Consider the following 26,191-nt stretch of genomic DNA (forward strand, 5'->3'; position numbering starts at 1 on the left):
CTCACTGTTTACTGCTGTAATTTTGCTCAAGGGAACACATGTTAAATGAATAGAAAATGAAAATCGAAATCCATTCTTTGTCTTATATGCGGGTTCGACTGTTCATTCCTGTCATAATTGTTGCAATGAATGAATGTTAAATGAATACTTCTCTCTATCGTGTGAATATTCCAGGTTTAAAGACACAATTATAAAAAGTCACTTTACTTAAAATGGTGATATCCATTATCACTCCCAAATCACCACCTGATTGGTGATCTGACCCTAAGCTCTACCTCCTAATCTCCACTTTATCTACCAGAGACTTTCTTAACTTTCTTTACTAACTATTATTTATTATTTATTATTATTATTTACTTTCCTGATTATTACTTTTCTGAACTATCCTCACAGATTCTTCCCAAACTCCAAATGTACCATCCTATATACTTTTATACCTTCTTGCAACCTTACTATGTCATTGCTTTGAATCACGCGTCATCACAATGTCTCTTATTCCACACAAAATAAAAGATCCAGAGAAATATATGGCACTAAACAAGACCATTTGGCCTATCACATCCATGTCAAGCACTCCGAGACCCCGTTCAATATGAAGGACACTATATAAATACAAGTTGTCGTTACTGTCAGCTCTTTGAAAGAGCAATCTAGATATGAAAGTTAATATTGGGATCCAACTTCGACAACCATACACAGCAGGGCATTGCACATCCTAATAATAAGGGACTGTTTCCCCGGTAGGAGAATCTATAACCAGGGATCACAGTCTTAAAATTAAGGGTCAGCCTTTTAGAACAGAGTTGAGGAAACATTTCTTCACTCAGAGGGCAGTGAATTTATGGAATTCACTATCACTACCCCAGAAGGCTGTAGATGCTCAGTCAGTCCTTGAACATTTTCAAGGCTGAGACTGATAGATTTTTTTAAAAATAGAGGGATTAGGGGATATGGGGGTAGGGCAGGTAATTAGAGTTAGGACTGAAGATCAGCCATGATCTTATCGAATGGCGGAGCAGGGCTCGAGGGGCCGAATGGCCTACTCCTGCTCCTAATTCTTATGTTTTATAACTCTCTCTTAAAAAAAAATCTTAATCTCCCTGTTTGCTTCCTTGTTAATTATCGAATTGATGCCCTCTAGTCATTGACTCATCAGCCAGTGGACTCCATATCTACTGTAATTCTAAGGACCTCTGTCAGGTCTCTTCAACTTTCTCTGTTCCAATTAAAATATTTTCTATCCCTCTAGTATGTGCTCAAAGGTCAAACCACTCATCCCTGATATTATCCTTGTTAATCTTCTCTGCACCAACTCTACGGTTCTGACATCCTTTCTAAAGTGGGTAGACCACAACTGGAGATAATTTTCTATGTGGTCTAACTAATGATTTATATATCTCCATGATCTCAAGACTGTGGAGTTCCTTACCTCCCTCAATCAATTGGCAAGATTTAAACCAAAAGTTTGATGCTTTCAACCATTTCTTTTGACTTATCTTTCTTTCCGCAACTCTTGATCATATATATTTGGCTGTACGTTGATTTACAAAACATAAAAATATATAATGTTGCATGGTTGCTTATCCTATAAGAAAATGAATATGACTTGCTATTTCCCCCTCCCCCACCCAATATTTTTTTCTATATCTCCTTGCAGCTCACTTATAATGAAAGTCAACTCAAAAGTTAGATGACATCTGGGAATATTTATGGTGGAACTTCAAGGAAACTAATGTCCGATTTCCGTTCCGCATGTCCTAGCTCAGATTTACTCAGCTGATATAATATTAATGTGAAAGGGTTGCCTTTATTCTCATGCACTCACAATCCTGCACATTCTCCTTTGTACAGATTCTGCGTGAAGTCTGTTAACTGAATGAGTGACTCAAAAGTTACATTTCTTCTGTAATTGGGCAAGAATCAAGCTGACTCCCAATTGCAATAAGGATTTTTACTAAGTTTAATAATTTGCTTCTTGAGCAAATAGCAATGCATCTGGCCTTTATTTATTGATCAAAAAAGAAACCTTGAAACTGAACCTGCTTTTCAAACTTAGTGTATTGAAAGTTTCCATTAGCTAATAAGAGTTTAATGGGCTATAATCCGTATTGTTAGACTGCTGGAGACATTTATTTGCTAGCAAAGGATTTTATTCTTGCCTGGTACAGTTTAAATAATTCACTGTTTCGGAAGTCACTTTATTGAATCCTTCCCAGATAATGGTGCCCTCGATATTGACCTTGACACATAGAAAGAGAACAGGAATGACTTCTCTACAATGGTTCTTCTGGAAACTGTGGATTTTTCGAGGAAACGTTCAAAGGGCAGCCTATTCTTGAACTGAATCTCATTGTGTATCAGTTTTCTTTGAAATCATGCCGTACTTTTTTTTCACATATCTGTACTTTTTGAAGAAAAACATTTTTAATTTTTCAATTTGTGCACAGCGACGTGCCATAAAGAGCCATGAGATGACGGACCAATTTTATCTTTGGGGATTGTTGGCCAGAATACTGGGAGAGAAAAACTCCCTTCTCTTTTTGAACAGTGGCACAGGATCTTTAATGGCTGCCTGAACAGGCAGATGGGCCCTCGATTTAACATCTCATTCAAAGGAAGGATACACTCCGAAGCAATTTAATTTATGAATTTGGAAATAAATGTGTAAATATTTTGCATGAATTATATATAAGAAATACGTGCATAAAATATTCAGTTTCTTGCTCTAACTTCAAAGAAAAAGCTTGTCAGATAGAATGAAATCAATATTTATTTCACTCAAGGTTTTATCAATATAAATGGACTTTTAAGTCTATCCATCACTTTTCTGATTTCTCAGCAGCAATTACTATTAATGGACAGTAATAACAGAGTTTAAATTATAAATATGATTTACATTTTGCAAGTTAGGCCTCAAAATTTCATTCAGGCAAAAGCTATCATGAAATTGACCATTTGATTCAAAGGGTTGATATTGGGGTGCAAAATGTAGTCTGATATGATAATTATTCCTGCTGACAATTGTTACCTTCCACAGTTTTTTATCCCATTGTTACAGACACTTGAAATGAATGAGATACACCTTCTTCTTGTTCCTAGTTTATTGATTGAATAGAATTAAGAAAGATACAACTAACCTCCGGGTCTCTATTTGCAAAATCTACACGGAAACCATTTGAGAAAGCTGAAATGAAAGAAATAAGGCACATTTTGCAGTATTCTTTAAGAAGTTCCTTGTGTTAATATACATGAGCGGCGGATTATGAAATATTGCAGATTTCATCCCGTACTGTTATAGAGATTTAGGGCATTTTAATATAGAATACATTATTTACATTGTGAGGCAAGATCTGCATTAATGCTATAACTGTCGTGTTTAAACAACGACAACAAAAAAAACATACATTTTGCAAAAGACACAATTCAGCATTGTAATTTGCAAAGAAAGCTTCAATCAATATCTTTGTGGAATTGACTTGTACTACACTAGCCTTTGAAGTCAACTGGCTTTCAGCATTAACTGAGCTGATTTTCCAAATCTTTCTCCAGCCATATCCCTTGCCAGGAACTTCCACTATCTTCTGACAGTTGTGCATTGGAATACTGTATGTGTCATCAAAGAAGAGTTTAGAAGGACAAAGCAAGATTTGTAAGGCAAATATTTAGTGTGAAATTATTGAGTGCTGAAAGTATTGCGCACTTTAACATTTAACAACATGAATGTATCAGAAAATGAGTGTCAACCCCACAGGAGCTGCTGATGTGTTTTCTGCTGATCACCAGTTTTAATTAGGAAATAGACCATGAGAAAAGTCAGGCATGAGAAAAGTCCATTCAGCCACTGAAGGTCATCCCTCCAGTACATTAACTCTCCCACTGTAGCAGCTAATTGTGTTTTCAATAACACCAGTGATTCATCTTCCATTACCTTGCTTAGTGGATTATTCCAAACAGTTTTAGTTCTTTGAGTAAAGATTTCTCTTTTTTAATGTGTTCTAAATTTGTTGCACTATTTTCAATCATTTCCTTCAGTCCTATTCTCTTCACTTGAAACAAAGCAACAGTCTCTAGATAATACATTATCTTAATGATTAACTAAGTGCCTTACTTCAATGACACTTGCCCCCCTCCACCCACCCTGTAAAGTTTTTCTAAGTGGAGTTCTGTAGCTCAGTGGTTAGAGCACTCGCCTCGCAAACGGGAAGACTTGGGTTCGATTCCCGGACAGGGCGAAATGTTGGGCAAGATTCCTTACTCCACATGCCTCGGTTTACCGAGCAGTAAATAGGAACCCGATTGTCAGTCGATTGGTGGATTGCATTTCCAGGGATAATAATCGCTACAAAATAAATAAATAAATAAATAAATAAATAAATAAATTTTAAAAAATAATTTGGTCACTCAACCCACGACTGTTTGTGGGACACTACTATGCGCAATTGGCTGTTGGGTTTTGTCAAGAGAGTTAATTCACTTTACAGTATATTCTGCGGAGAGTTTTGAGATGTCTCGAAGACGTGATAAGGCGCTTTATCAAATGCCAGGATTATAATTTTTTGATTGTGTGTGTGTGTATGTGAGGGAATGAGAGCAGTGGATTTTGTCCAATTTCCAGTTACAGGCTCTTCCAGTTTAATTTCCAGTTATAGGCTCTTCCAGTTTAATTTCCCAGGCTCTTCTTGAGCCAACAATTGGCTTTGATGAATAATTTCACAAAAAATTTAAGCTTTGTTCACTGAAACATGACTTATGTTACCTCTCCGTCAGGTATTGCACACCATTTTGCTTCTGTTAATGCCAGAGGAATTAGCGTTAGATTCATTATCAAAGTTCAAGTGGCTAATTTCCTGTTGTTAAGTGGTTTAATTAAGTTGATTGTTTCCAACGTTCCATTGGATGACTCAGCCCTACCCCCGGCTGTAAATTAAGACACAAAATGTGTTACTGCAGATCGTTCAATAAGGCTTGAGTGATAATTACAGGCATTTACCACCCAAATAGCTTTACAGATGCACAGAGATGATCTGGCCGACACTTCGAGTCATGAAAAAAAATCATTTCGCATCAACAGATTGTTTAATAAGTCTTTATTATTATCCTGACGTGACATGAAAGGCACTATACAAACGTAATTTTGTTGTTGTTGTTTACTTCAATGGCTTTCATCTTAAGGTGCAATTCATCATCAGCACCTGAATGAAAGAGTCAAATGCCACACGTTCAAGATCATGATCAAAAACAACAAAGGGAGAGGCGAAGAGGATTTTGGTTTAACAACCAAAGGTTATTAGGACATGCCTAACCCTGCCACAAAATCTGTGGTTGAAACAGAGTCCATAAATATTGCTTTCAAAAGGAATCAGATGAATATTTAAATTTTTTGTCCAAAAAAGATAAAAGGCTTTAAGAGAGGGGCATTAAAAAGCAATTTGAAAATCACTGACATTAACTTGAGACTGGATCAGCTTTCTTATCAGTGAAACAGCTCATCGTATATTTTATCTTTGTGCAAAGACTCACTGTACAAACAGGCTCCACAGCGATCAGGTCAGGATGTACACCCAAAAGTGCTCATAGCTTAAACGAGATAAATATCTAGGAATTTCAAATCCTGTGAAATTTCATGTAAATTGAGCATCTTGTGCAGTTGCATTGGCTTAAAGCCAAGAACAGTCCAGAGAAATGTTTTCTCCGAAGCAGGCTTAGTGAAAGAAAACATTAAATTATTTTAATTGACATGATTTTGTATGTTTTCTTCTATACAATGGCACATTACTCTATTGCTTTCCTCGTGGTAATTATAGTTTTGTGATATTATAGTGCTATTAGCAGCTTTAACTGTGTAAAACAATTTCAATCTAAATAGCTTTCACGGTTTTCTCTGTGTGGAAGGAGGTGCCTGCTGTAATTGTTGCTGGAGGTGTAAACAGATAGCATCGGTTTGATGCAAATGATGTACCTGCTGCTGTCATGTAGCAATAAAATGTCAGCATTGGAGATGCTCTGTCAGCAATCTTAAGAAGCAGTGTTTTGCATGAAAATAGTTGCTGAGGAACCAGTGGGCCATTTACTGGCGTAACAGTACCTTTGAAGCATCAAAATTGCTGAGCTCTGTCTCCAGTGCAGGGCTATGACTATTGGGCAGAGACAGACAAACCAACACCAGATGTATTATTGCAAAAACAAGGAGGGTTTTTCTGAATAGCAACTGCTGAGGATTGTGCGTTTTCATCTTTCCCTTGAGGCAAGCGACCAATTTACTGCGAACCAAGGTGTAGCTCGAGAGGAGCTAAATATGCTGATGGCGTTTTCAGACTGCAGAATCTGCTCACAAACCCATTCAACTTAGCCTGTGCCGAAACAAGCATCCCCTTATTAAGCAACAATCGCCTGCTTGGTAGCTGTCAAGACAAACTCATTTACCCCCCTGCTAACTTTAATCCTGCTGAGCAAAATTTTGAAGGAGAAGAACAGTTTATCCATTCCAGCACGGAGCCAATGATCCCGAGTCCTCTAGAGTCCTGTAGCTGAGTGGTTACAGCACTCGCCTCGCAAGCGAAAGGACATGGGTTTGATTCCCGGGCAGGGCGAAACTTTGGGCAAGTTTCCTTACTCCACACATGCCTCTGTTCTCCTAGCAGTAAGTAGGAACCGTTAAAGTCGTTTGGCCGATCGCTTTTCAGGGCGTAATAATCCCTTCAAAAAATCAAAACTTAAAATTTAAAAAAAAACAATAATCATTTGGTCACTCAGTCCACGGCTGTTTGTGGGGCACTGCTGTGCGCAATTGGCTGCCTTGCTTCTCCCACAAAATATACAGTCAATTCACTTTACAGTATATCCTGGGAAGCGCTTTGAGACGTCTCGAAGACGTGATAAGGGACTAGCTGTATCAAATGCAAGGATTATTATTATAACTTCAGACTTGATTCACAATCGGTACAAAATGGAAACGTCCCAGTGTTTATGGAGAAAGACACCGCCTGCTGGTAACAGAGACAAGTTACAATGTTCATTGACTCTTCGGCAATGATCTGGTAAAAGTAGTGGTACGATTGTGACTCTGTGACATAATTATTATAAATTGGAAAGCCACTAGCAAACAATAATTCTCTTTGCTTTAATAATTAAATAGTCACGTTCTATTTTGGAACTCTTCCAAGTAAAATGAGCGCTCTGTAGCAACGTCGCTGCCTGAGTAGCAAATGTTAATTGTAGTGCAGATTGTTTCAAACTACTTTAGAATGATTAATGCAGGAGTACAGTTGCAATTATCACATTTGAGAGCATGAAAAAAACTTGGGAGTGAGAAACGCCATTTGGCCCACTGCAGCTCATTCCTCTCGTCAATTAACATTCCCGTTACACCGTTTTTTTTGAATAATTTCAATTGCTTTGGGGGTTATTCGAATCGCAAGCACTGTCATAAGACTTAGATTGCGGCTTTTTTTACGCCATCACAGGAAGTGATTTTTCAATTAAATAGGAAAATAATTTGGAACAGTCATAATTGCACGGTTACAGATGGAGTTCCGAGAATAATAAAGCGAGATGTAACAGAGCGCAAGACTAATACAACAACAACAACAACAAGATTCCATTTATAGAGCGCCTTTCACGTCGGGAGGACGTCCCAAGGCGCTGTACAGTTGGGTCAGGAGCCGAGCATTGGGGGGGAAATGGTCAGGGTGAGGGGAGGGAAGGGAGGGAGCGAGGAGGGGGTAGAGAGTCGAGAGGGGAGCTGAAGGCTCGGTCAAAGAGAAAGGTCTTGAGACCGGCCTTGAAGGAGGAAAGGGAGGAGGCGGCGAAGGCACTGGAGGATAGAGTTCCAGAGCCTCGAGGCTGAAGGCCCGGCCACCGATGGTAGGGCGGTTGGGGCGGGGGATGTGGAGCAGACCGGAGCTAGAGGAACGGAGGGTACGGGCAGGTAGGTAGGGGGATAGTAGGTCAGAGAGGTAGGAGGGAGCGAGGCCGTGAATGGCCTTGTAGGTGAGGATGAGGATCTTGAATTCGATGCCCTGGGGGATGGGGAGCCAGTGGAGGCGAGCGAGGGTGAGGGCGAGGGTGAGGGCGAGGGTGAGGGTGAGGGTGAGGGCGAGGGTGAGGGTGGGAGTGATGTGGTCGCGGTGTCTGGTGCGGGACAGTACACGAGCTGCAGAGTTCTGAATGACCTGCAGTGTGGAGGGAGGGCCGGGAAGGCCGACGAGGAGAGAGTTCCCATAGTCCAGCCTTGAGGTGATAAAGGCGTGGATCAGAGTTTCAGCCGCGTGAGGGGTGAGGTAGTGCCGTAGTCTGGCCATGTTCCGGAGGTGATGGAAGGCGGTGCCAGTTGTGGCGCGAATATGAGGGAGAAAGGACAGCTCAGGGTCGAACAGAACCCCGAGGTTCCTGATGGCTTTGAGAGGTGGAGAGTGCAGCCTTGGATGCTGATGGTGTCAGCGCCTGAGGTGCGGAGGCGCTGACGTGAGCCAATCAGGAGGGCCTCAGTTTTGCGCACGTTGAGCTGAAGAAAGTTATCTCTCGTCCAGGACTCAATGTCGGACAGACAGCTGTCAGGACATCGGGGGTCGTGGAGTTGAGGGTAGAGGAGGAAAGGTAGAGTTGGGTGTCATCCGCATACATGTGGAAGTTAACCCCATGTCTGCGGATGATGTCACCACAGGGGGAGCATATAGAGGGTGAAGAGGAGGGGATCGAGGACAGAGCCCTGAGGGACCCCGCACGAGACAGTGCGATAGAGATAGGATGGAATGGGGTATGATAATATTTGTACTGCCATATTGGCTAGTTTCATAATGAAGGTGATCCAAAGTTGGGTGAATATTCAAAGGGATCCTAAAATCTTGAACAAAATATAATATAATATAATATATAATACAATCAGCTATGGACTTAATGCAAGTGAAGCATGGAACACATTTTGTAAAGGTGGCTGCAGAGGATAACTTAGAACTATTTCTAAATAATCACAAAATCTTACAAATTGATAGGCACGATTGCAATCCAAAAATAATTTAGTGCAGAACAATCAGAATCAGAACAGAGTAATTAAATGCGAAATAGGTTTTGTTTGCAATTCACACAAAGATTAGTGATCAAGGAATTAGCTTTCCCTCCAATGTAGGGCTCAGATGTGATACTGGCAGCTGGTGTGGGGTTGGTGACACTTACAGTCTTATGTTGTTCCAAGAAGGAGAAATATCCTTACACTTTAGAGAATTAGACAGCGGCCAATCTCACTGAGTGCTTCATGAATGCTGATCTTAAATTATTGCCTGTAAATTAAGCTTCATTTTATAATATACTCTGTGAGGTTAGGGAGCAGTTTTTGTGTGAACAGAGAGGGTAATGGGCATTAATGGAGTTCTGTAGCTCAGTGGTTAGAGCACTCGCCTCGCAAGCAAGAGACCTGGGTTCTATTCCCGGCAGAGCGAAATGTTGGGCAAGTTTCCTTACTCCACACGCCTGTGTTTACCTAGCAATAAGTAGGAACCCGATTATTAGTTGATTGGCGGATCGCTTTTCCAGAGATAATAGACTCCCATTATCCCTTCTCTCCCAATTTATAAATGTCGCTTATCTCGGTTGATTCGAAATCGATAAGCAGAATACCTCACTGCATTAACCTTTCCTAAAGACATAAATGCCTGTAATTAGTGATAAGAGGAATTGAATAATGCTCTTTTATAAGAAAATGGGACCCCAAAAAAACAATGAAAAAAAGCTGTGGATCAATCTTAATGCAGTTGTTCTACTTTTTTCTAATTATTGGAACAATATTGTTGTTTCATACAAATTCAACAGAAGGAAGGATATTGGTTTGCACCCTTGCCTTGGTTGAGTTTCAAATAGGAGAAACTGTTGTATCATCTGATGCACTAAAATTGAGGTGAAAATTGAGATCTGTGATGTGTTAATTAACATACCACTGAAACATATGGTCATTCAGTAACTAATGACCTTGGTTTGTCTGTGGGTTTAACACACACACACACCCCTGTCCTCCACCCACCACAATTCCATCACTACGACTGAACCCAAAGCAAGTTCATGGATTGTAGTGTTGGACTTCCAGTTTGCAGGATGTCAGTTTAAAGCGACACAAATAGTCAGAGTTTAGCTGTTATCCTGCTAGCAAGTCAGTGCAATCCCAAGAATTCCTCTCCATAATTGGATCGTATCAGACCAGGAATCATGCACCATCAAATGCTAGACATTTTGCATAACTTGGATTTCCTATTATAGAATAGCATTAAGAAATATCACAAATTAGGGCCCAAGTTTGGGTAAAACCAATGAGTTCCAGACATCTTTTTGAATGTTTCGCCCACAAAATATACAGTCAATTCACTTTACAGTATATCCTGTGAAGCGCTTTGAGACGTCTCGAAGACTTGATAAGGCACTGTATCAAATGCAAGGATTATTATTATTATTATGTTTGGTACTTGAGGGCCATGCTAACCAACTCCTCTAGCTTAGACTATTTTGCATGCTGCAATTGGCCTACCACGCAACAGCAATTACTTGTTCTACAATTTCAGCCGTATAGCTGTGAATCGTTCTCCCTTCCTTTAGTCTAATTCGATTGAAGCACAATGTTATGAAGTTCTCAATAGAGACATAAAAGTAATTTTGCTGCTGCTGTCAGCTCTGGAGGAAAGATTGCAATAATAGGTAAACAGATACAGTATCATGATTTCCTGACTAAGCGAGAAGGACAGGCAAGATGACTAGACCATTTGTCTATTGACTGCCAGACTTTGTCAGCTCTGAGGTATCATAAGTAGAATTGATAGATGTGACCAGGAGTATTAAATGATTTCTACCCTGATAAACAAAAGTCAACATGAGCATTAGATTTGAAATAGCTCAACCCCTTAATAATAAGAATAATAATCCTTGCATTTAATATGGCCCAAGGCCTGGATGTCTCAAAGTGCTTTGTGGGATGTTACTGTAAAGTCTAGAGCCAATTTGCACGCAGCAAAGTGCCACAAACAGCCATGAAGTGAATGACCAATTGAATCGGGGGACTGTTGGCCAGGATCGAACTCAGATACCATTCCATTCAACATGATGTGTAGCACATGTGGAGTTGTGCAACTATGATGGGGGGAAATCCCACTCGTATCTGGCATCGCCAAAGGCGTGATGCATAATGCTGAATACAATTTCAACCAACAGTAGTGTTAATTCACTATGTTTTAAATCATTCAATTATCAATACACTTTACTCTAATGATCCAAATAATTTTCATCAATAAACATTAAGCCAGCTGCTTGATCAACCGAGACTGTAAAGCAAAAGAAACGGAAAAGGAATAGAATTAAACCCAAACTTTTCTCGTTCTGACTGGAATGAATAACGATGAATTAATTAACGTATTGTTATTTTCTTTAACGTTTTGAATCTTTTCAGCGACTTTCAGTACTCGGCAATCTCAGTCAATCACTGAAAACTCTTCTAAGATTCTGACATTTTTGGGGATACAGATTAGATCATCCATTTGCTGATGATGAATCGATTTGGTCATTAATCCTGTGGTATTTGACCTGGGAGGCAGTACATTATAAACTGTAACATAACCAAAGCCGTGCAATTGATATAATAATACGATAAATAATTATCCTCGCATTTGATACAGCGCCTTATCACGTCTTCGAGACGTCTCAAAGCGCTTCACAGAATATACTGTCAAGTGAATTGATTGAATATTTTGTGGGCGTAATTTTGAAACAGCATGAACGACTGCTATATTCCTGTGATGCCTATCTGTGTGTTCCAAAGCAGTCTGACATCCATCTTATTTACTGAATACACCTGATAGTGGCAGCAGTAACAACTGCAACAGTTTTGAAGAAAGAAGCATTATACTTGATGTAGGAGCTTGAAATGCAGTTTGTTGGTTCCTGTCTTAAAAATCAGTGTCTGTGCCTTTTTTGAGGCAGCCCCGGTTGAGGAATATTTTCAGTAATTCAATATAAAGTTACAACAGGTTTTGAATTTCTGACAGGTGAACACATTTACTTGCTAGCTTTGTTATGCAGATCATTATTGAGACTTTATCTTACAACTGCTGACAAGAATTACTAATTAAATTGCACGCCTTGCATTTAAATGTACGATAATTTGTGACTCTTGCAAATCTGCTAGTGTTTGGGCTGTCACCAGATGACACTTATCGTCTGCTCGTAGCTTAGAAACTCATTTAGTGCTACAGGGAATTTTGTTTTGTAAAATTAAGTGATTCTTTACTCCGCCGATCAATTTTGATGCACAAATGAATGTTAACAATTGCGGAGAATGGGAGATTGAGCAATACAGTGGGACAGAACCCGATCCTTTCTCTTTGGGGTTGAAACAACAAACAAACAACAAATTAGGTTTGTATAGCGTCTTTCACGTCGGGAGGACGTCCCAAGCCTCAGGTTAGAATCTAATTAGCAGTGTTATATCCAGCACCTTCAGAAAAGCAAGTGTAGAAAATGGAGGTTTGCATGGAATTACTTAAGGTAATACCAGTTATTTTATTTTCCATACTTTATCACAGGTAACCTATGCTTATTCATCTTTGGGTTCTTTGGGTTTGAATAGTTGAAATTGGTATTTAATTGGCATTAACTATCATTTAATTAATATGTAATGGATCAAACCATCTTGTTATCCTTCTTTGAGTAACATACAGTTTGCATTAGTGCAAACATTATATGGACTTGATTGCCCAGATTCTTTAACAACAGTGTGATTTCAGTTCATGCAATTTTACTCAGTAAAAACATGACAGTCTGACTGAATCAATATAAATTGCCTTTGCTTATCTTAGAGGCAACAGGCATCAGGCTTGATTTTCAAAAGCACACTAAAGTTACTTTGCTGTATACTTTTGATGCATTTTTTTCTTTAATTCATCTGCAAATTGTTACGTAAAGACACTCTGTGGGCACCACAGCCTTAGGGCTAATTTGGGTAAATGCGACAACTTAAATCTGTTTAGAAGTCAACACGGATGTAAATAACTTGTACCTGAGAGCGAGCAGGCATGAAGCCGGAACTAGAAAAGATCCATTTTACAGTTCAGATGAAAAAACAGATCATCAAAGGTGCCAACAACGACTTTTTATCCTAGTTTCCTCTCGTATCAACTGAGAACATTTTACATTTGTTAATGCTTTTAGTCACATGTGCGACTCTCTAATACTGTAGCACATTAAGGGATCGGTATTAACTGTTAGAACTTCAATCAGCCTTAAATAATAATATAAAAATCCTTGCATTTGATATAGCGCTTTATCACATCTTTGCGATGCCTCAAAGCGCTTCACAGAATTTGCTGAAAAATTAATTGACTGTATATTTTGTGGTCGAAATGCGGCAGCTAATTGAACCCAGCAGCGTGCCACAAACAGTCGTGGACCAAATATATATTTTTTGGTTTTGGGAAGGATTATTACCCCCGGTAAAGAGATCCGCCAATCGACTAACAACTGGGTTCCTACTTTCTGCTAAGTAAACAGGTGTGTGGAGTAAGGAAACTTAACCAACATTTCGCCCTGCCCGGGAAAGTTCCTCTCATTTGCGAGGCGAGTGCTCTAACCACTGAGCCACAGGACTCCACAGCCTTGATGGTGAGCAGCGAATATAAATCTTGCTCCCTGCTCCAACCTCTCTGTAAACAATGTGGTACCCCATCTGGCAATTTGAAAAGAACAATAATATCCTAATACGGATTGAAAATGCAACATATTCTTTCTTTGCCCTCTTTAATTGCTGTGTGCAATTGGCTGCCGCGTTCGCCCACAAATATACAGTCAATTCACTTTACAGTCTATTCTGTGAAGCGCTTTGTGAAGTCCTCCCGACGTGAAAAGCGCTATATCAAATGCAAGGATTATTATTATTATTATTAATGTGCAATGCGTTGGGGGTTTCATTCCACCTGTGACTTCCGGTGCCTTATCTTTAATGTTTCAATTACATTTTTGTGGCCCTTCGGATTTTGTACGCATTGTATTTTGAAGCATTTTGGCAAATGGGGTGATCCTTTTCACACAACTCTGGCTTTAAAAGTGTCATGCTTCTGAATGATTGTTTCATGTGAAATTTGGGAGAATGGCACAGGGTATAAATACGTGCGATTTTGAGTTGCTTTGCAGGTTTCATGGAATGACAGACGTGTGTTACAAATGCAGACGTGTTCTTATTGTGGAGAGAGGTGTCCTTTCAGATTGACAGATACTCTGTTATTGATTGGTCTGACATGCCCTATTTTCAGCGAGTGAATGCTATATGATCTGTGTGCTAAGTAAACAGACAATTCAAGGTGAGGTATGTCTCATGCTGGTTAGTGTGCCTATTTCAACACTGTGAATCAACACAGGCTAAATTCCCCTCTGTTAATGCACATTGTCGGCTTCACTATGCGATCCGCCAATCGACTAACAACCGGGTTCCTACTGACTGCTTGGTAAACAGAGGCGTGTGTGGAGTAAGGAAACTTGCCCAACATTTCGCCCCGCCCGGGAATCGAACCCAGGTCCTCTCGCTTGCGAGGCGAGTGCTCTAACCACTGAGCTACAGCACTCCAAACAGTCATTTTACGATGAGCTTCACAGGGTTCAGGAGTTAAATAGAGGAAGTCAGGTCTATCTGGGTGGTATTATCATCTCACCAACCTTGGGTTTTCTGCTGCCACATCCATCACAGTTGATGGTGCCTGATTAAAGGTCATTACCATGACAACATATCATCATTATCTGGAAGGAGAGATGCTGAAATAACCGAAGGGTGGGAATTAATCACGTTAATTTAACTTTTACATTACTGACAATAATACATCAAACCACACAAATGGAATGAGTGCCATGATGTGTAAAATGCAATACTTTGTCACAATGCTTTGATATTACTCAATAATAAGTACCACCACAAAACGAGTTCTTGACTCATTATGAAAGGGTAAAAATCCAAAACGTTGATATGTGTTCTGATAACAACCATTACTTTATTCAGCCAACAATCTTACTTTTATCTCTTTAATTTCAATTGTGAAAGAGTTTTCTGTCATAGATCTGATGCTATTTTAGCCAGTACACCTTCCATGGGTTTACCTACAGAGATAAAAGAAAAGTTATCAAACTTAGTTTTCCAGGTCTTCGGATGAGACGTTATATTGAAAACCCTCATCTGTCTGTTCAGGTAGAGATTAAATAATGAACAATAATAATCTTTGCATTTGGTGTTGCGCTTTATCGTGTCATCCAGAAGTCTCAAAGTACTTTACAGGGTACACTGTAAGATGTGTTTTGTGGGTGAAACGCGGCAGCCAGTTGCACACAGCAATGTCCCACAAACAGCTATGGAGTGATCGACCAATTTTATTTGAGGAACTGTTGGCCAGGACACTGGGACAAACTCCCTACTCTTTTCAAACGGGAACTTTAATATCCATCTTAACAGGCAGATGGGACGTTGGTTTAAAATCTCAACTGAAAGACGGGAAGTTAAACCAAGGACCCATCAGATTGTATGGCAGTATTTGAAAAGATAATGGAGTATCTCCCAGAGTCCTAGTGTAATGTTGATCCCATTGTTTCAAGGAATTCATATACTGTTTCAAACATGTTGTAAATGCCAGTCACTCCTGAAAAAATATTTTTCTTCTCTGGGCCAAGTTCTAGCTGATCGATAACTTCAAATAATTTCATCAGGCAGGGGACATCGTTTGCAATGAAAGGTTTATCTGTAAAGAACATTTATTCACTTAAAAGGATTTAAGTCGGGCTGTAATGTTTTGAGAAGCTGAAATTGAAAACGTAACCAAGGTGACTCTGCTGAAAATGTTTGGATTGTAAAATATTTCTCATGCATGCTAATGAAAGAAACCAGCTATCCTGCATTTTAGCTGGAGGCTAAATCAGACCACATTAAGTATACGCTACCATCGCGATATGCAGCAGAAGACTTAAGGTCATTTGAGGCAGAATGAATGGAAGGAGAATTGCATTGATCAAAGGTGTCATTGTACAATAATATCTAGCGAACGACAAGGGAATATTATGGCCACAGCTACTCTGGCAGCTTCAAACAATTCTGAGATGCGAAAATGTCTTCGGGATGAATGAATTTGTTGTCAGTGCAACTTGATTTTTGCTCTGGGAAAATTCATGCAGCCTCCTCCTTCACCATCATTTAATAATAATAATAATAAAAATAATAATTGCTGACCATCGTCCTTGTTTTAGTAATTATACCCCACATCTTCCCTATTTCATCTTAAAGCAAGAAATTTGGATGAAAGGCAATATTGCTGGCATTCCGTTACTTAGTATTTGATCTCTTAAACATTTCCACCCTGAGAATTTTATTAAAAATTCAGGAGGATTTGTTTCTAGTATTTTCTTTAAAAAGTACTTCCCTTCAACATTTATTAGGATAAACTTCAGCCGCTTCCAGCCCATATTTTCAAACAAAGTGTCAGTGAGTGTGTTTAAAAAAAACAGGAAGGAAAAGGCAGACTGAGTGAGGCAAAGGAAGCTCGTGATTAATCTCCAGAGGTTCCAGACAATCCTAAGAGTAGCTTTGTAATTCGTAAATGTTCATGGTTGACCTCACACAACATGCAACTTAATTATGTATAGAGTACAATGTTTTTACACACCAACACATAGGGTAAGATTGTGTCATCCACTTGTTCTGGCTTGAGACAAACAGGATCATCGGAGGCTTGGCTTGAGGGTCTTCCTCTGAGAGATGTAGTTGAAACATTTCCCGAGGTCCACACACATTCTTGTTGCATCCAGAGACCCAACATGAAAATGGGGAACATTAAAGGGACTCTGTTAGATGCCAGAGAATCCATTGAACCGTAGAAGTCTCCTCCAAGGAACTCTTGGATCCTACGCAAGATTAGTTTGTACTCAGTAGCTCTGGGACGCTGCCCTGCATGAGGGCTCGTTATATAAATGCAAGTTGCTGTTGTTGTTGAATGCGGAATTAGTGGTCAGATGCATGGCCTGAATTTTTTTAACGAGTGCATGAGCTTGAGGAATTTCGACAAGATTTCCATTAAAATTTGCAATTTTGAATGAATTGTATCTCAGATTTTATTTCTGACCAGCCATCAAATCGTAGCACCATCATTCTGATCTGCTTGGTCCAGCCAGTAAGAATGAGAAGTTCACCCCTTAGGTTTGAGCAAACAGTAACCGTTTATTATCTGTCAGCTCAAGTACTTGGGGATTTCGACCTTAAATGTCACATTTGCTTCCCTAACTACAGGCAAACTTAGGTAAACTAGACTGAGCTTTGAGATGTGTGGAATAAGGACTTTCTGTGCTCAGTCATCTGAAAAATTACTGTAAAGACGTCACTAATTATTTGTCTAGAAAATTGAAATTGAAGGCTCTAATTAACTGGGACACGATATGACTGAAGAAAGTAACTAATTTGCTTTTTTTACAAGAGCGGTGCTTCATGTTGTTCTCTACCTCATAAACTGCGCTCCAAGTTTCATCAGCAATCAGCCGTGCGTCAGAATTCTATCCCAATTCCTTTGAGGGGGGGGCAATGTGAACCAAAATTTGAACATAACGTGTATGAATTTTCTAAAGACATTCAGTAAAGTTCTTCGCATGAAGTTTTTAAGTAAAGATGATTAAGCCTTATGGAATTAAGTGGAATTGTTTGGAAATTGCACTCAGCGTTAATGAATCAATTGAAAAGACTCTGCTTTAGAAGAAGATAAAATGGGCACCAAGTTAGAGTTAGAAATAATGTTACAATATGCTTTGAAATATCTTACCCCCTCCTCCCATATACATTCCACACATCTCTCTCTCTGCTTAACCTTTGTTTGACAGTAGCACCCGAACCTGGCTTGGATCTCGCCAGTGATAGCGATGACATTCTGGGGGACGTGTTTGTTAGTCAATGGTAGATGGCTTTTCCGGGGGTAATAATACCTTTAAAAAAAACACACATCGCTTTTTTTTGGGTGACTGTATAACCAGTTCACATCTACCAATTTGCATCCTATGTGCAATGGCAAAAAGGAAATGCATAAGCCACATGATCATAGCACAACATCATTTCAGAATGCAGTCATTTGAATATTAACATGGCTACATGTCTCAGACAACTGGAAAATATGAAACATGGTATTTTCCTTCAGAAAGCAGCAACCCGGGTGATTTCAAATCAATAAATAAATGCATAAGATGTGAAACCTTTTATTACATGATGGAGGCAAAATAAAAGATGATTTAGAATTCTCATACTGTGGGACCTGTATGGAAATGCAGATATGTATAGAGAAAAATATGATCGGCTACCTTGAGGCAGGGCTAGCTATTTATTTAGCGATAAATGGAAATTCAGTGATTGGGTCAGCTCTGCAAAATGACAGAGAGATTCCTGTAAGTTAGAATTCTGTAAGGCAACTGCACAAAAACAGTCGCAGTTATACCCACTACACTCAGTGTCAGTGACGCTCATGTAATATGCCACCAGTATCTCTATTAGAGAAGAACTACTTCAATTATGTGACATGCTCAGCTATGACATAGAAGGCCAAGGTGATTTTTTTTTGTGAAAATTGAATATTCTCGAGGTAAATTGGACAGCCTCAAGGAAGGGCTAAAAAGCACAAAGAATTTTTTTAGCAAGTGATAAGCGACTGCTTCCAAATACATGGGCAGAGAAGCACTAGGTTTGGTTGTGCAGAGTCTCTGAGAGAGCGTTAGTTATGTGCAAATGGCTTCAGTGACTGTAACACTGTTAAATTCCACAGTGTAAATTAGGAGAGAAAAAAAATACACCAGCAGTGCTCATGTTGGGTGACTTTAGAATACCGTGGGCTGAAAAATGCGATGTGTGATCATCGTGATAATTACCACATTGCCAGCATTTATGGTCAAACTAGGTGATAATTATAGATGCTCCATAGATGCTGCCTGGCATGCTGAGTGTTCCCAGCGACTTCTGTTTTTATTTCAGATTTCCAGCATCTGCAGTATTTTGCCTTTTGTTTAGGTGATAATTAACTAAGTGAGTGCTCTTATGACAATGAATAATCCTTGCACTTGATACACAGCCTTATCACATCATCCAGAGATCCCAAAATGTATCACCGGACTTTACTGTAAAGTGTAGTGACTGTGTATTTGTAGGTGACCGTGGCAGCCAATTTGTGGAACAGCAATGTCCCACAAACAGTCACAAAGTCCAATTTAACGTGGGGGATTGTTGGCCAGGACACCAAGAGAAACCCCCTTCTCTTTTCAGATAATGCCACAGAATATTTAATCTCTACCTGAACAGGTAGACAAGATCTGAGTTTAACGTCTCATCCAAAACATTGACATCCACAACCTTCTGAAGAGAGCTGTCAACACACACAGTGGGTAACTGCATTTGGCAATAACATGTACAATACATATTGAACTTTGAAACTTTAAATATTGTAATTTTAATGAGGGATCAATTAATATACCATGAATAATTTAACCAGATGATTTGCTTAAAGGTGAAATATTTTACATGGAAAATGTAATCCTCTTTAACCTCCTTCTCGTGTCACCTAAATGTAAACCAAGCATTTAATATTTCTAATCCGTTTATATTTAGCACACTAGATAAATTATTTACAGTTCTCGAAGTGTTAAAAATGTACGCCTCCATTTTCAAGAGGTTTGCATGGCACCTTTTTGTTTGATGAAACTACCACATCATTGACAGTTGTGGTCAAACTTGTGAACGTTACATGGATCCAACTCTTCCTTTCCCCCACTCACCCCTCAACAACAATAACAAATTGCCTGCAGTGGGTATGTTACAAAGCTTTGCTGTCTTTTCATCAGAGTGCAATGTATCAAACACATAAGCCAAGCTATTGGACATTTAAATAAATTATGTTTTGCTTAATGTTTGCTCTAAAATTAAAAAAATAACAATATCAAACTGTTGCACTTTTCTTACCAGCCCTGAGGGCAATATTAATATAATGCAATCATTTGTAAAGAGGTTGGATGATTTCAGTATGTCGCAGTTGTGCTGTGCAGATGCAGTGGATCAATAAGCTCTTTGCATAGCTCCAGCAAGCTGATGTTTTGCAGCTGTGAAAATTCCTGGAAGCTAATGAGTTATCCGGCAAAACCTCCTGTTGTGGTTGATCAGAAATATCGATTTAATGGCAGCGCTGCAGAAATACATGGAATGGCTATCGATCAAATGGCATGCCAGTCTGTGAGGATTACATCAGTTCTCTCAATATCAGTATCTCAAAATAAATGAGTGTCCCGGGTGATAAAGTGAATACCTTTCCAAAGTTGTCATGCTTTCACTTTGTATTTTAAGCCAACATTGTAAACCATGACCTCCTGTCTTTCTGTTGGGAATAATATCCTTTTATGCCAAAATGACCTTCAAGGTACATACTGTACTCATGACAATGCTCCCCAATAGAATTGCGATCCATTTGTCAATCAGTCCTTGGGAAGAAATGATTTTGTCAGGAAAAGGAATGGCACTTAAATAGCCATGAGCTTCCCCCCCCAAAAAAAAACCATTGGCCTCTGGTTTCTGAATTGAAAATCGTTTTTTTTTAATTGGAAAGATAATAGGGGTTGTAAAGCTCAGTTTGGTAACCATAGCACATTTTTGTAACTCGCAATTTTAATATTAAAGTTTATCAAGTCTACAGAACGCAACAGAGAACTGACAGCTTTTCCATTTTGATGTTAGTGAAGTGCTGTCAGCGTAGTCAAGCTGTCAGTGCTACTGAGATGCCACTTAGCAGAATACTGGTCAGATTTTCCACTACACGTCTCCCACGGTAAGGAAGAAAAACTGATCATTTTCTGAGAACTTGGCATTTGCACCGCTGTAGAATTGTATGGATTGTTATTGTTGAGGAGATGTTGTCTGGTTTTCTTTCATCAGCTAATGCTATGAGTCAATTCTATCGGCCAAGCAAGTCTCAAATTGCAAAGAAAAATTTAATTGTGTTGCTCGATTTCTGTTCCCAACTGGGCTGACTGTTTCATGGGAATATGGAGTTGGGTGAGCGAGTACACAATACAGTGATCAATAAAATTTGACTGCTATTCTAATAGTTGCCGGGTCACATTCTAAGCCAAAATAAAATGAAGGCAAGTCTTATTTGGCAGCAACCCTTGATAACACAACAGTAAAATACTCCATCAGAGTTTGGTTACCATTTGTATTAATTCTAGTAAAATGGAGTTAATTTTTTCCCATGCATGTTTGAGCCAAATAAACCCTGAAAAACCGAGGTCAAGGGCATGAAGTTAGAATAGCAATGCCAATTTGATGCCGTACTTGGTGTCTTAAGGTGCATTTGTGTTGCATTCACCTACAAATGGTGATTTCCTGTGAAGTACTCTGAGATGTTTTGTAGTTATAAGCGTTAATGGCTATTCTAAAATGATGAAGAGTCTGAAACGAAAATACAGCATTACATTACTTTGTACTGTAGGCTACAATTTCAGAAGGAATAAACAGCTTGTAGTGTGAATTGATAGCACTCAGGAGACTACATAAATAAATAAAATAACCAAAGAAGCAGACAATTGAATATTAAATACCAACCAAGCATTTGACATTCTAAACCGTGTCACCAATTATAGATATTTAAGTCAGTTTAGACTGCTTGCTGTGTCACATCGAGCCTATGGACTTCAAAGTGCTGATACGTTGGAAGCGGTTGCAAATGTACACCTTAAGCTGAGAAAAAATAACAGAATTCAATGAGTTCCTGACAGGATATACAATATTCAACGTCATGAAAAGAAAGGTCAGCTTTTGAGGATCTGACAGAAATCACAATTAGTTTATTTGCCAAACCTATGTGCAGAAAGTCACAATAATACATGTTATCTTAAACAAAACCTTTTGGGTTGAATGCATGAAACACCGGCTACCTTTCCCTGAGTAACTCAACTCTCAGACATTTCGACAGTTTTCTACAGCTAGTGTCAGCATCCTTGAAAGAAGCCATTGATTCACACATTCATTTCCTCAGCATTTTCTAATCCATTTTTTATTCTTTGTGTCACATTCATTCTGAATTGTGACATAAATATTGTACGGAAGACAATTGTACTGTGAAAAGCTGCATTAGGATCTGTGACAAAGCTGAATGGAGTTCCTTTTTGGAAACCGCTTTTCTACCTTGTTTTTCTCATTAAAAAAATCACATTTCACTTATAGCAGGGAAGATCAACTTGCCTTATTATTCCTGTGCACCAGATCATATGTCAGTGCGTACTTTATAAAGAGAGTATAAGTCAATAATTACTTTTACGTAGCACTGTTTCTCTTTTGGGTGAGGAACAAAACAAGAGGTGAAGTGTGACATTTCACCACACCAGCATTAGGCAGACATTTTTTTTGTAAAGCAATAGCATTTTCCAAAAGGAACAACGTACTACATATTTATGAACCCTATATTGATAAACTATGTTCAGGTGCCCAGCCAGCTAATATAATGCACCTTGAGATATCCTTCCAATGTGAAAGGCATTAGATAAATGTAAACTGTATTGTGTTTAAGACAACAGAAGTAAACCTTTCAAAGAAGCAGAAATATCATAAGTGTCTGTAGAACATCAATTCCTTTTAGATACACTGATGCACAAATGACATGTAGTGTACATTTATTTATCCTTCAACCATAAGACGTACACATCAGACAATGTTTTGGTATTCTGTATCCTCGTTTGGCCTAATTTGCTTTGAACAATTATTGGATTTGCCACAAAATCACAAAAAAAATCCCAAAACAAATGTTTTTTTTTGTCCAAATGATCTGGTGGTAACAATACCAGGCAATCGTAAGCAGACGGTTTATAGAAAACAACGCTGAAAAAGTGACTGGTTCTGGACAGCAGGAGCAACAGGCAGAATTAGGATTAAGAGTGTTTTGTGCTGAAGTAATAAGCAATTTACTAGGACTGGGGAGCTTTCAGCAATAGAAGAAAGAGATTTGACCTTCACTAGAAGCTAATGCCTGAGAATAATGGTCCTAAAGTCTTTCAAAGAGGCTAACTCAAAAGGCTTCCTTGTGAACTCTTTAAGGATTTTTACAAGTACATGATAGATAATTATTTTTGTTACATTTAAACAGTGTACAAAGAAAAGCACAATTCCTTTCACTTCTGGATTCCGCTCTCAATCAAACCCTACACTGTTAGGATGAAAGTTCATGATCTCTCTGATGTTTGTAAGCGCTCCTTTGGAAATATACTTCAGCTGTCTTCTGTTTGTGATGTAACATAAATATTTTTGGGGGGGTTTTCGACATACTTGATGCAAGACGTTTCTCCTGTTCATCTTCAGAAGTCTTTGAGAATGGATCTACTGTCACACTATGCATCCATAAGACTTCTGCATTGACTATTAAATTGTCACCAAAATAACTTTAAAATCTTGTTGCTTTGGAAACTCTCTTCTTTTTTGAGTAGTGCCACTGGATCTTTAACGTCCACCTGAAAAGGCAGATGGAACCTCAGTTTAATGTCTCATCTGAAGGATGTCACCTCTGACTATGCAGCACTGCCCCAAACATTGCATTGGGATGTCAGCCTAGACTAGTTTTACTAACAGGTTTATGCCATTTCAACAAACCAATCCCATAGAAGCTACTCAGGCTGTGTCGTAACTGCTCTAATACATCTCCATCCTTTCTGAAAGTGAAGAAAGGGGTCCTATCCATACCCGGTGAAGTTTGATCTCATAATGTTCAAATCCATCTAAATCCTTTCCAAAGAGCGATACTTTTCTGTATAATGGGATTGCATTGGGAGAGATCAACACAATAAAGGACTCCATTCATTCCTATGTCAATGCCAGCCCTATGGGTAAAGCAAATTGCCTAAAACAAGTGAAGAAAATCTCTCAAGAAAACTCAACATCAGTAGGAAAACAAAAATTATCCAATGCAAAGTTCTTTTAAAATTGTCTCATTCCACCCCACCCCCCCTCCCCCCCATAGCACACAAATATAAACCATTCAGGATTGTAAAATATACAGGAGTTAAAAATTGCCTTTGGCCACTCATAGGAAATTAGTTCCCAGCCATTGCTGGTTGACCTGTCTGGATAGAGAAAGCTGAAACCGAATTAACTGTAGAATACTTATTACATTATTGGAATTCATAAAGCGTTTGATTGGTAACAAGTGTGTGGGAGCCCAGGAAGCATAAATTATTTATCCTTGAACTTTTAGTTTCATCAAACAACTAAGTGTCGACATCAAGAATAAAACATGACATTAAAGATGAGGATCTCCAAGGTGAATATTTATTATGATTTTTCATGTCGATGTTCATTTTGGCTTGGATTTTAAATTGGATTGAAAAGGTAAACCCAGAGCAATACAGTGGGATACACCAAGGCAGTAGAACAAGGGGACATGAGTTGCAAAGGAATAGGTTACCAGAAGGGTGGTTGAAGCTAAGACACAAAACAAATTGATGCTGTGATGGAAAGACAGTAGGGTGAGTGTTCTGGAAGGATGAGATCAGATGGGCTAATCTTGTGAAGAGGACACAATTGGCATCACGGTCAGACATTGACTGAAGAATGTCAGACAATATTGCATCACATTGGAAAAGGAAGGCAACCTTTAAATGCCTAAATTCAAGTGACGCTTGTTAGAAGTTGGTAATGTGCTTCCATTAATAGCAACAGGAGTAAACAAGAAAAGAGAATTTGATTTATTGCATTTTCTGCATCTTCCAGACACTCATTATCTAATCCTTTCAACAAGTCCATCACCACATTTCAAACAAGCGAATTATGCAAATGAATCAGTTGGAAGTTGAATCAATCTTTCAAATCTTTGTAGCTACTCAATGATGTTTGAGGCAATATTGAGCAGACTTTAGTAAATGGACTGAAAGCAATAAAGAGAAAAAATAGACCTTGATTAAATTAGAAATGATAATTGATATTAGACTGCTATTTTTGGAGGATAGTAAGTGAAAGAGTAAACAGTTTTTATTGCTTTCCCGGTGGATGCAGCATTTTGATGATGAAAGCACTAGGAAATTCAATTTACATTGAACTGTCATCGTTTGAGAATTCAATTTGAACCTAATACGAAAAGTTATGTAGAAATTGAGAAAGACGAGATTTAATTGTCACTGCTTTTGTAAAATATTTCAGTATTGGATTCTTGGAAATGCGTTGTTCTGTTACTTTAATGCAATTTGCAACATTTATAATGAATGCACAAAACAGAAATAAAACTCGCGAGCTTGATAATTGGTGTAACCCATGGAATTGGCGTAGACAGATACACACAACAGTAGATTAGATCTGACAAAATCAGATATTTTTCCTATCTGCTGCTTGTCTTCTAAAAGTTTAATAATGTTTGTTTCATATTAAGATCAATGAACACGTATCGAGCATTATCCGTTATCAAGTGAATTGTTTATCCATATATGAATTAGCATCAACATGGTTGATGTCATTCCATTTGGTATTTAAGGGATAGTTTACAAACCTTGATGTTCTTCAGTTTTTTAGTTCTTCAGTAAGTAGAACTTGGTCCTGATACGACAGGATGTATCATCATGTGTCTAATTCTCTATAAGATCCAAATAATTATATTCTCGTAAAAATAAGCAATATTTCAGGCAGGTATTCACAGATTGCTTATGGTTTATGGTTAAGTATTATGCTTAAGCGCTCCAGGACGCTACCCCGAGTGAAAGGAGCTGTATAAATGCAAGTTGTTGTTGTTATGCTTTTTTGGTTAAGTATTATGATTTACAGGTCTTTGGCGCACATGACTTCAAATGTCTTCACTGTATAAAATAGCACATTAAGATCTCAATAAACAATATAAAATAATATAAAATAGTCATCATTATAAAATAGTCACGAACAGATCAAATAGGGAAGTTAGAAGAAATGTTTTCACGCAGAGAGCAGTGGGAATGTGGAACATGCTCCACGAGGAGTTGTTGAGGCAAATAGCATAGATGTATTTGAGGGAAAGCTGGATAGGTACATGAGGGAGAAAGGAACGGAAGGTTATGCCTGAAGGCTTAGTTGAGGAAGGGGAGGAGGAGGCTCATGTGGAGCATAAACACCGGCATAGACCAGTTGGGCCGAATGGCCTGTTTCTGTGCTGTATATTCTAATGGATTCTAATATATG

The sequence above is a fragment of the Callorhinchus milii genome, unplaced genomic scaffold (assembly GCF_018977255.1).
Source record: "Callorhinchus milii isolate IMCB2004 unplaced genomic scaffold, IMCB_Cmil_1.0 Scaffold11, whole genome shotgun sequence".
NCBI lineage: Eukaryota > Metazoa > Chordata > Chondrichthyes > Chimaeriformes > Callorhinchidae > Callorhinchus > Callorhinchus milii.